This window comes from Monopterus albus, unplaced genomic scaffold (genome assembly GCF_001952655.1).
Source record: "Monopterus albus unplaced genomic scaffold, M_albus_1.0 scaffold74.1, whole genome shotgun sequence".
Taxonomy (NCBI): Eukaryota; Metazoa; Chordata; class Actinopteri; order Synbranchiformes; family Synbranchidae; genus Monopterus; species Monopterus albus.
The window spans coordinates 488,293-500,816 of NW_018127954.1; positions in this window are offsets into that span (position 1 = coordinate 488,293).

Here is a 12,524-nt window from a genome sequence, read left to right on the forward strand (position 1 = left end):
TCATAGTCCATATGGGCTACATCCTTTTTGAGATCAAACAACAGGTCAATGGGCAAGCATGGGGAACGTCCAAAGATGAGGCAATATGGTGCATAGCCTGTTGCCTCACTCTTTGTGCAGTTGTATGCATGGACGATTTTAGCCAGTGACTCCTTCCAATCGTCCTTTTCCTTGTCTTCCAGGGTGCGTAACATGGACAACAGGGTGCGGTTGAACCTCTCTACTTGTCCGTTACCCTGCGGGTGGTAGGGTGTCATGTGCGAGCCCTGGATGCCAGACAGTTCTCTTAATGTTGCCATTAACTTGTTCTTGAACTCTTTGCCCATGTCATGATGCAATCTGGTGGGAAAGCCGAACTTGAGTGCAAAGTTGTTGAAGAGCTTATCAGCCACAGTCTTAGCTGCTTTGTTCTTCGTAGCGTAGGGTTGGGCAAACCTTGTGAAGTGATCCACAATGACTAATATGTACTTGTAGCCGTGCTTACATTTTTCTAAATGAAGGAAGTCTATAGACACGAGCTGGAACCGGTAAGTAGTCTGGATCGACGTCAGGGGTGCACAGGTTTGCTTGCTTGGCTTCTTCTTCTTGAGGCACTCACATACTTCTGTAACAAAGTGGTCAACGTCCTTACTCATCTGGGGCCAGTAGAACCTCTCACGAATCAGGTCCAGTGTCTTCTCGACCCCTAAGCGGCCCATGTCCTGGTGCAGCTCTTTGAAAACTAAGGGATGGTAGGCTTTAGGAACCAGCAGCTGTTCCCTTCGGGTGGTTCTGCGACACAGGACACCATCTTGATCCACGTGCAGCTTCAACCACTGTTTGAGTAGAACTGCTACAGCAGGATGTTTTGTCTTTACCTTGGCTCTGCTTGGCCTCTTGTTCTGAGACTTGTACCAGAGGACTCTCGCCAGGACCTCATCTTCTTCCTGTGCTTTACGGAGCTGGTCTGGAGTCAAAGGCTGGTTAGTATTGCTATCTTTAATCAACTTTAAAGCACTGACCTGGATTATTCCAATGCCCTGGCAAGGGTCTCTCTGCTTCACTTTCACCATCTCCACTGATGCACTTATTGCATCTTGACTGACCTCTGCCATACAGCTGCTCATGTACTCCTCAATATCCAACAGCATCCCTGACAACCCGTCGGCATCAACATTGTTCTTGCCTGGACAATAGCATACGGTGAAGTTATAATCAGCCAGCTCCGTGACCCGCCTGTGTCCTGTGGCATTGAGTTTGGCAGTCGTGAGCACGTATGTCAAGGGATTGTTGTCAGTATATACTACAAACGATGGGGTGTAGTATAGATAATCCCGGAGGCGCTCACAGATGGCCCACTTCAATGCCAAAAACTCTAACTTGCCCAAGTGGAGGTGGCACTTCTTCTCTGAGGGACTCAAAGTGCGGGAGCCGTATGCTATCACTCTCATCCTCTCTTATTGTCTCTGGTACAACACAGCACCCAAACTGACCTGTGATGCATCACAATGCAAAACAAAGGGTTGGGCGAAGTCTGGGTACCCAAGGACAGGCAGTTGTGTCAGGGCATCCACGAGCTGGTTCACATCCTGGTGGGAGCTGGTCCACTGAATGGGTGTGCATGATGGCAAATGTCCTTTGTTTTTCTTTACCTCCTTCTTAGACTTGTCTGCTAGCGGGGCTGAAGTGTTGTTTTCTGGAACTGGAGGGCTGAGCAGTTGGGGATGAAGGGCCTGTAATAGGAGAGGAAGCCCAGCATCTGACGTACCTCACCCACGGTTGCGGGCATCTTCTCCTTGAAAGCTCTGACTGGAGCCAACTCAGCGAGGTCCATTGTGTAGCCTTCTTTTGTCACCAGCTTACCGAGAAACTTTACACTGAACTTGAACAGTTCACACTTCTTTGGGGTCAGCTTAACACCATGCTCCTTGTAACGCTGGAGGACAAGGTGAATGTGCTCAAGGTGCTCTTCAAAACTGCTGCTGTGTAGAAGGTTATCGTCCAGGTATGGGAGGCAGATCGTGTCTCTGAGGCCAGCCAAACAACATTCCATGCTCCTCTGGAACTCGGTGGGTGCGGAGCTCAGGCCAAAGGGAATATACACCTACTCGTAGAGCTCAAGGGTGTGATGAAGGCTATCAAGGGGCGGCTTTCTTCCTCCAAGAAACCCTGGTGATATGCTTTTCCCTGGTCTAGAACTGAAAACCATGAGCTCCCACCCAGCGCATCCAACATGTCCTGAATCCAGGGTATCGGGTGGCGATCTGGAACAGACTTGTGGTTTAGTTCCCTAAAGTCACAGCAGAGCCGGAGACTGGCATCTTTCTTGCGGACACACACCACAGGCGATGAGTAAGGGGACCGTGATGGTGTGATCCACCCTTTATTCAACAGGTCTTGCAGGTACTCTTTCACTTTGTTGTGAAGGATGGACGTGTAGGTCTTTGCACAGGACTGGTGTCATGTAGAGTTATGTGCATCCTGAGAGATGGTATACAGCCCACATCATCACTGTCGAATGCAAAGGCCTCACATTCCTCTTGTAAAACTCTTCTTACTGCCGCTTGTTCACTTTCAGTTAGGTGCTGGATGTCCACGGGTGGGTCCCATGGCGTTGGTCTTTTCACATTCTTGCTCTCTGGCTGTTGTGTGTTACTCAAATTGTGTGGCTTTAACTCTGAACCATTTTTGGCCTCTGGTGTCAGTTTGTTTACCTCTGTCTGGACAGTTGCGGAATACACCGTCTTGACTGGTTCAAGATGTCCTATCACTTTGCGACTGTCTAGGTAGATGGTGTGCTCTGTGGTGGTAGTCACTGGGATGGGCACATATGGTAGTTTTCTGTCTGGAATTTGCACCAGTACATCACTGTATATCACGCCGTCTGGTGGCGGGTCAGGCATGTCGGGTGAAAAGAGCATGTGCTGGCCCCTGGTTTGTGGACTAACGTGTTCCCTGATGTAAACAATGGTCACTTGGTTAGCTGGTAGAGGCACCCTTTTCACACCTGTACGCACAACACCACTCTCTGACTCTTCACTACTGTTCTGGACTAGCTTGACAACATTGTGAGCAGCTTGTACTGTTATGGCAAGGGCTTTACTCACTTTGTGTGCTAATTGCTTCCTGCCACCTTTGGTCTTTCCTTTTTTCCGGTTGACAATAGCTTCAATGACATTATAGCCGATGATGGGGTCACTGGCCACTACTGGATCACTTGCTACCAGTACTGGTACTTGCAGGTCACTTGTGGATGAATCACTGTTTAATCTGAAAGTGACCTCAAACCAAACAATGTAGGGAATGGGCGTGTCATTAGCCGCTAACACTGTCAGTGTCTCTTCCAATAGGTCTGAAATGGGCCTGATGATAGTGTGGGGAAGATGGTTTTGCCGCCAGGTGTCATTTACTATGCTGGACAGTGCTCCTGTGTCCCATAATACCTTGAATGGATGATTGTCCATAAAACAGTTCACTGTGCACCTGTCTCCCACTAGGCTTACTAGCCGGGACTGGCAGTGAGGGGGTAGATAATGAACCTCAGTTGCAGCTGACAAGGCACTAGCCATTGTGTCCGTGTGGGGTGTAAGTGGCCTTTTGCACACTAGTTCAAAATTAAATGGGGGGCAACTATCTTTACACCCATAAATCACACAGTGCCACAAAGATACTGAATAAAAGTCAAAGGTTTGCTCACGGTCACCAGTCCTCAGTTGGTTTATGGTTGTTGGATCATGGTTTTCCGTTGAAATATTCATTTCAGAGTTTCCTCTTGTTGAATCATGAGGCTTTGGCAGAGTAAATCATCCCTTGCCACTGCAACTGTGAAGGAATGCTCTCCCTCCTCTTTTTGCCAGAGTTTTTAAAGGATTCTGGTCAGTATACTTAGTCCTTCCATTCAACCAGATGCCACAGTTTGCACTTAATACCTTTTTTGGTGTGCATAATGTTGTTTTTCAGAACTCACTTGCATATTGTGTACTTGTCAATGTTCAGTATTTCTTGTGACTGCTCATGGCTGCTTTTGACCGGTTGTGACCAATTCCCCTTCACGGTGATTTATTTAGCAGTTTAAGTTCTCTTCTCTCAGAAAACTAAATCATCCTAACCCAATAAAAATACAGAAAACTCACATCTGATTGAAATACCAAGAATCCCATCATTGCTTTTAACTAAAGAATCAGAATTACACACTGATCTTACACAAAACTATCAATGCCTTAAAATTAAAACATGGATCTTTATATTTTGAATACAACACTTGACTAAACATTGATTATCATTGATTAGACACTGATTAAACAGTAATCAATTAAATCTTTACTTTATGCATGAAACAATCATTTTTGTTACTTTTCTTAATAAACTGTGTGTCTCTTCTTTCTGTCATACACACCCAACCGCACTTCCTTTTTTGTATGGATATGTGTCTCTTGCTTCCCTTTTCTCCATGATTCAGCATTTCCACTCTTTATGATTTTAGATTCTGAATGTACTTTAGACTTCTAAATATACCTTTTTCAATACTGTCATTTCTCATTTTATTCTTACACATTCACTGATTATTTCAAACACACAGACAAATCATCTTATGATTATCTTAACTTTTCTACTTTATGCATTCTGCTACAGCATTTTAATAATTTTTCTCTCTCTCTCCCAGCTCCTCTTGCTGTTTCTTGTAAACATTCTTGCTGTTCTTGTGGGAATTCTAACTGAAAAGAGACAATTTATTCAATAATCTCCTGCAGCTCTTATTGTAAGGTTATCTCTGATGCCAGATCATCAGAGGCCAGTTCTGCTGTTATGGCATGTGTTTCTTGTGCTTTTTGGTTCTCTCTGGGACCCGTTTTTACAGGTTTGCCGAGACTTGCAAAAGTTCCAACAAAGCTATAAAAACCTGTAAAGCTAGCAATGAATCCCTGAATTAATGTACAGGATATGCTGTGTACCTGACATCCTCAGGAATTTTGTCCTTGAATGCATCTCTTATCTCTGCAATGACCGTCTTGTAATCCCATATTTTCCTAATTTCAAAGGTGCTTAAAATGTAGCCACTTTCATGAAGCGTTTTGGTTTTACGCTTGCAAACTTCACCCCATGCTGGACGGGGTAACAGTATGACAACCTTGTTGATGGTAGGGTGATTCTGGATGGCAGGCCTAAAAAACAGTATAGTGTGATTATTATTAACATTTGAAATAGTAGTTGTGCAAGTAACTAACTGATCTGTTTTTGCTTTAATTAACAAGTGAGCAAGGAAGCTATAATTGAAATCTACGTGGAGAGGAAAGCTTAAAAACACTAAGTCTGACAAGAGACAGATGTAAAGTTGAAACACTTTCAAAATTCTAAGACAGTACACACACACACTGCCCAGCGTACTCTTCCGCTACAGCCTGCCCTCCTCCTTCTCCCACAAGCAAGAGAAAGGGGCTCAGGATAGCGTGCATTTACTTCCATGCCACACCAGGCATGAAATCTCTGTCCTTATTAAAATACCATTAAATTGGTATTGGTCAATTCTACCACATCAAAATTTCACAACTAGCTTAAATTTGAAATTGCACCGCACACTGGAATATATTTTTAACAAGGTGTGCTAGTTTCACAGACTTTATAAAGGAAAACTTCTCACTAAAGCAAGAATTATGTGTTTATTCAACAATAATATATCTGTGCGTGTCTGAGACATGGAGTCTCACTGGCAATAGAGATCTGATAAAGCTTGGTGGTCACAGCGGGCTACCTGCTGGGGATATATGGTGGCCACACAGTAACTTTTTGTGGCCACAGGCCATGGTTAAAGTCATACCATGGGTTACACTATCAGCTATAGTTAGCTTAGCTAGCCATTGTTGATTGTTGGTTAAGTCTCCATTGGACATGATTAGGTACACTGTTATTATTCACTGTTGTTTATCTTAACATTACTGTAAGTTACCGTAATAGTGTAGCGTTTCTTCTAGCATTAGCCAACATTTTCACTGTCTTTATTACTGACAACAGCTAGTTAACGTTTAACTAGCTAATGCAACAGTGAGCTTAGAAGCAGTAAGAAATGGTGGCTTCTCATGATGGAAAGGTGGGCCAAATCCCTCCGAATATAAGCCAGTCAGAAACTGAGAATTCAGTTCTATTTCTGTTTTAATCAAACTCTTACATTCACTATCATTCTGTCTCACATTCACTATCATGCTGTTGCTTACACATGAAAATTCTCATTCTCTTACATTTGCTATTATTCTGTTTCACATATACTATACTCCATTACATATTCTATCATAATTTCTTACATATACTGTTATACAAGAATATTATATATGTGCATGTGTGCACAAAGTGTGTGTGTATGAGAATATATGGTGATGTTTATGAAAGGGTGGGCCTATGATGGTGCATATACGAGAGTATTGTTGTGGGTGTTAGAGAGAATAATAGATTGTGTAGGAGAGTATGGAAGTAAACAAAGGAAAGTATGACTGCACATGTAAGAGGACATAGTAGTGTGCGTGTAAGAATGTAGTTGTGTTTGTGTGAAGAGGCGGGAAGCTTTCAAGGCAGGGGACCAAGGGGAGTACAGGAGAGCCCAGTATAAGCTACAGAAGTCCATCAGAGCTGCAAAGAGGGCATACTTCCAAAAATTGGAGAGCTGTTACCTGAATAACAATACGCAGCATGTGGCAGGGAATCCAAGCAGTCACAAACTACAAGAACAAAGCCACGATCACAGTCTCCCATGACGTATTTTGTATTCTTGGGTGATCTTATATTTAGACTAGGTGTTCGTTCTTTTGGCTTTAAACTCTTTACTTGACTCCAGGAGAGCCCTGCATAAGAATTCCTATATGTCTAGACTGTGTGTTTATGCATAAATGGCAAATAAAAATCTTGAATCTATAAATAGTCCAAATTTGAGAAAGTTCCGGTGTTCACAGGTCAGTGTATTCACTTTTGTTTCTACTCTGAGGCCTGTATATTCAATACAGTTTTTATAAAGTATTCATAAGAGGAAATGCTCTGAATAAGTATAATTAATTAGAGGTGATACACAATTTTGAATCATTTGCCAATTAAGTGATATCACACAGGGATGTAACTTCTATCACATGCTTAATTTGGTGTTTGGTCCTGCTGATGTGCTGTGCCTGGGTGCTTCCTGTTTGTGCTGCGATCATTAAATTACATATATCACTGCATTGCAGGGGCACAGCATATTCAGTGCTGGTTTTTATAATTTATGAATATATAATTTATAAATAAACATATCTGCTTGGGCATGCATAGTGCAATACAATAAGAAATATGTGTGTTTTTTCTTTTGTGTTTGTGCATGCACTGTGATTGTATGACATTTATCAATGTTAGTGTCAGAGCTGAAGAGAAGCTGATATTTCCTCCAGGTCACTCTATGACAACACTAGGGACAAGCACAGATGTAGGCAAAGGCAGAAAACTTCAAAAGTTTGTTTCAAAGAAGCTGTGCACACACACACACAGATTTCCAACACACTCAGCTTTGGTCATGCTATGCTGCAGCCACCCGTGTGAGTCATAGTGGATAGGCAGGCTGAACAAGCTGCTTAGTAGAAATATTAAAATGCGAATGTGTGTGTGTGTGTGTGCGGTTCGGGTGCGGCATTGTGTATATTTTAGTGGGCAAGAGAGGTTGATTTATTTATTTTGTAAAAATGATACACCAAGGGACGTGTGAATGTGTAAAGCCAATATGAAGGTGTTCACTGTAAGTGAAAAAAAGAAAATCATGTCACAGAAGCTCATTTACTTATTAGAAACCAATGAAACCTGTGTTCTAGATTCCCACAAAACTTTGGTCTGAATTTAGAGCTAAGCTCCATATTTCACCAATATGCTATTCTTCCCTTGTATGTTGCACTCAGCAATATGAGCTCCTATCTTGTGTTTTGGCAGTGGTGGATATGTGTTGATATTATGCGTTCTTGCATTGGCTGTGAGTGCTGTTGTCCTCTTTCATGCTGTAAATAATGTGAAAGGAGATTTAACAGTAAAGAAAGGCTTTTATGAGCAGATGGAGGGTAACTCTGACAACAATATCTTTATCTGCTATTGTCATCTTCTGTCCAATCCCTTTGAGAAGAAGACATGGTTTGATGTTTGATAGTGGCTTTTATTGTATGCTGTACAAATTTAAATGAAGACATTTTACAGGGAAGATTTTACATTTGATAAAAATTGCTATAACAATGAGTCACATCTTAGTTATGGTTTTACTAGACACTTGCAAACCCTTTAATGGCTTTACTGGAAAGTTTGCCTGTTTAGGATACTAACCAACTCAATAAGCATCTGCTGCCTTTTCAGCATCTACTGTATTCCAAATTTGTGATGGATGTGCTGAATGGTGCAGCTCATCATTAATGCTGTTTAATGTTTATGTTTAATAAATGTGAGTTCTAGAAAAACAGAAAACACTTGCTAAATGTGGTCTTAAAATTCTTTTGTGATTTAATATGTAAATTAAATGTTTTCATCACATTAAAGAGTGACTTCTACATTGTAGGAAATCACTTTCTTGATCAGAGTTGGCTGAAAAGATCGATACCTCTCATGTCTGCTGATAAAATAAACACATCCCAAAGGATGGTTAGCTTAGCATAAAAACTGAAAACAGCCAGCCTGTTGTTAGTACACTTTAGTTTCTCTACTAATTCAATAAACAAGATTTAACATGTAAATCAGGGAGCTTTAGAGGTGATGGATTTTTTTATTTTATCTTTGCACAGAAACAGGCTAGCTACCTGTTTTTGATCTTTATTTTAAGTTAGCAGCTTCATATTTAATGCACAGATATGACATACATTTCCCATAATGCAGTTCAGTATTGATACCCATGTCTTTCAAAATCCATGCCTCACTTTGTAACATACAATCCAGTCCAAATGTCTTTGGCCACCATTAGTTTTGCTTTTTAGCAAGGTTGTAATGATAATTAACTGCTTGTTTCTCCGTGTCTTTATTAAGCTATAAAGAGAAAATACAGGAAATGTCTACACAAACTAGTAAAATACAAAATTTTCAGAACATACTGGCCTCAACAGTCCAAAGTCAGTATTTAGTGTGACCTCCATTTGCATTTAGCACAGCTTGAATTTTCTGGGGAGACTGTTGAAGTCCTGAAACCATGACAGAGCCTCCACCATGTTTCATTGAAGGCTGCCAGCACTCATTCTTCCACCTCTCTCCAACTCTTCTTCTCACATACTGTTGATGATTGGACCCAAAAATTTCAAACTTCAATTCATGGCTCCATAATCCTCTTTTCTACTGATCTTCACTCAGCTTTTACATATCGCAGCCTTTTCTCCCTGTCCCCCTTCTGACAAAGAGATTTCTTGGTTGCTGTCCTTCCACAAAGGCCATTCCTGATCAAGCTTCTTCAGACTGTGGAGGTATCAACCTCCAGGTATCAATCGGGGAGGGGGGCTGAATACAAGTATCCAGTTTGTTAGGTGTTTTTTGTTTGTTTACTTTTTGTGTTTTTTTATACTATGTACATATCTCCTATATTTTCTAGCCGCATTCTGATCAGGGCCTGTGTACACAAGTATGTGTACATTCTGGCCATACCATAATCATTTGACTCGCCTGAACATTTGTTTAGTATCTTGTTAAAAAGAAAACCCATTCTCATTCTAACAAGATACTTTTGTTATTTTATGAGATACATTCATGTTAAAACCAGATTTTTCTCGTTATTACAACATACTTTATAACAACATAGGCTACAGTATTTTCTCGTAATAAGGTGAGCCCTGCACAGCTTGGAATGAGCGCAGTGCACACATTTACTTTGAGCTCATTCAGTTCAGGAGCCTCTCTCATCATCACTTGCCATTTCAACTTCCCACAGAGTGACCAGCGTTGTGCCTAGGAGGTGTGCTCCAGCTGGTCCTTGAGAATCACTGATCTGACATTTATTAGCCCACAAAATAACACATGAATGCAGCTCATGAGCAAACATCCTCCACATGTCCCAATGATGTTTCAGGCATTACCGACAACAGGTGAAGACAGTGTGGCTGCTGTCACTCACACCAAACTGTGCTGGTTTGCAATAGGGACTAGGAATGATATGATCCACTTTAGGGGTGTGTGTTATATTAGATCAGGCCATACATTTGAAACAGCATATGTTGATCATACAATGAATGCTAGATGCAGCAGCCAAATACTTGAGCAAAGATGTGCACGGTGATTACAGGGTTAAGGCTGCTCATCCAGCTATATAACTTTCTGTTAACTAGAGTGTTCATAGTTCAGCTCTGTGGATCACACAGGCCGACCTGCCCTCACCCCCTCTGGTGTGGATTAAATACAGCTTATTAACACTCAGTCATGGAAATCCCTTTGTTTCTTGCTCTGTTCATTTTCAAACTAGAGTCAAATGTGAGGACTTCATTTTCTAATTTTTTGTTATACTGTTTCAGTCTGCTTTTAATCTTTTGTCAGGTTTCATGTTCTGTCAGTACTTTGAAGTTTTTCATCTTTTATCATCAAACCTCTGGTGTGACGGTGTGCCAAAACATTTTGTAACTTCATCCATAAATTAACAGATATTTTCACTTTATTGCCCAATGAAGCATCAAATAGCTACAATATCACACAGTCCTGCAGTGGATCAAAGTCACCTCATGACAGCAACCACTGCACACCTCCACTCTGCAGCAAAGTTAGAAAAATATTTACAGATTTGCACACAACCGACATCTCTCTCCAATCGTAGTGAGGTAGACAACAAGCTACAACCTAAGCTTCGTCAAACTGAGCCTCCTCCGTGCTGCACAAACTGGTCTCAGGGACTGTCTCCAGCGTGGAGGACAGCTCGTTCTGATGAAAAGTTGGCTGTAGCATGTTGTTGACCTTACTGCGGTTGTAAAAGGCATGGTATGTGTTTATTATTACTTTAGAAATGCCTGCCAGAGCATGGATGTACTACGAGAGCTGCATACTGCACCACCATTCAGCTTTGTTGGGAATTTTACCCAGTGGCCACTTGTGGTACAATGATGAAAAAAACCCCTGCAACCCAAAAAGCATTTTCTGATAGAATACAATGATAAAAGAGATGTCTGTAAATCTGCTGACAGGACAGCTTGAACTTCAAACAATTATCACTTTTTGTATTATGAATTTTTAATCCATGGAGGTTTTACATTTGTAAAACTTTCCCAGAGCCTAGAAAAGTGAGTTCCAGTTCCTATAATATATCTGCGTATGCTTCAGAGTCACAGAGGACATTATACACATCATGGGTTCAGTAGTACGCCTCATGATGAGTAAACTGAACTTCTCATGTAAAATAGATGTTTATGAGATGTGATGCATTCTTCATGTTCATCAACCTTGTCTCTTGTCATAAGAAAACAGAAACCGGTGGATTATGAACAATCAACTTCAGTTTGTTTTTCTGTGTGTATTCTTTTTGTCATTTTACCTTGCCATATTGTGATTCTCAGTCTTGTTTGTTGGTACTGCAAAGAAAATAACACTAGGATGCGGGCTTTGATCAAAACACCCATGCTTGCATCTCCTATCTTTGCCTTATGCCAGTTCCTGGTCACAGAAGGCAATCAAAACAGAGAAAAACTGTATTTCAGTCACACAATTCACATAATGACAACACTTTTTAGACAAAGCTGTACCTCAGTCATAGGAAGTCATGGTTGTAGCCACCCTGTTTACTTTACCTAATAATGAAAATGTGGGCACCAAGTGGTCAAATAATCTGAAAACCAATGCATTTATTTTATTGCGCTTTTTTTGTAAATATTTATAGCTTATTTTGAGGGAAATTGCTTGGATTTTCTCATCACATCTACTGGTGGAAACATAGTGTATGAAAGGCTTCTTTTCACTTCAGCATACTGTATTATATCGCATTCTTAGATTGTAGAACGCGCCTTTCATGGCCACCAAAGACATGAAACACTGGGTGGGATAGTACTTTTCATCAGGTGTGCCCCCTTAATTACTGTCTATAAAGTGAGGCAGTCATCACTTCTGTGTGGTGCTTCATCACCACAGTGCACCACAGAGTGACAGAGTGCTGCAGGGAACAACACAGAATCAAAGTGAATCTGCCCCCTTTTGCATGTGCAGGGTTTAGTGCAGTGTCCAGTTTCCATTCTGCACAGTTAAAATGTTTAAATGTGCAAATTACAAATATACACAGAATAATAATGAATGTGTGAATGCAGTTAGAATATGCTTCAATAGCCTTGTTAGAACTTTACCACAATCACATCATAAGACTGTTCAGCATCAGTGCTGCTCCTATTGGATATGACAAGTAGTCTATCACACAATAACTGTTGTTTTCTTATGTGCCATCTGACCTCAAGTGCAGTTCCACTAGTCTAATAACCTTCTGAGATCAGCACTTCAAGGACTGACAGAGTGACTTAGCTCTGACAAAGTCTTTAAAAGCATACCTTGGCCAAATGGCTTCAGTAAGTAAACAAAGTATATTTCAACCTTTATGATCTATTTATGAGTCATGAGCC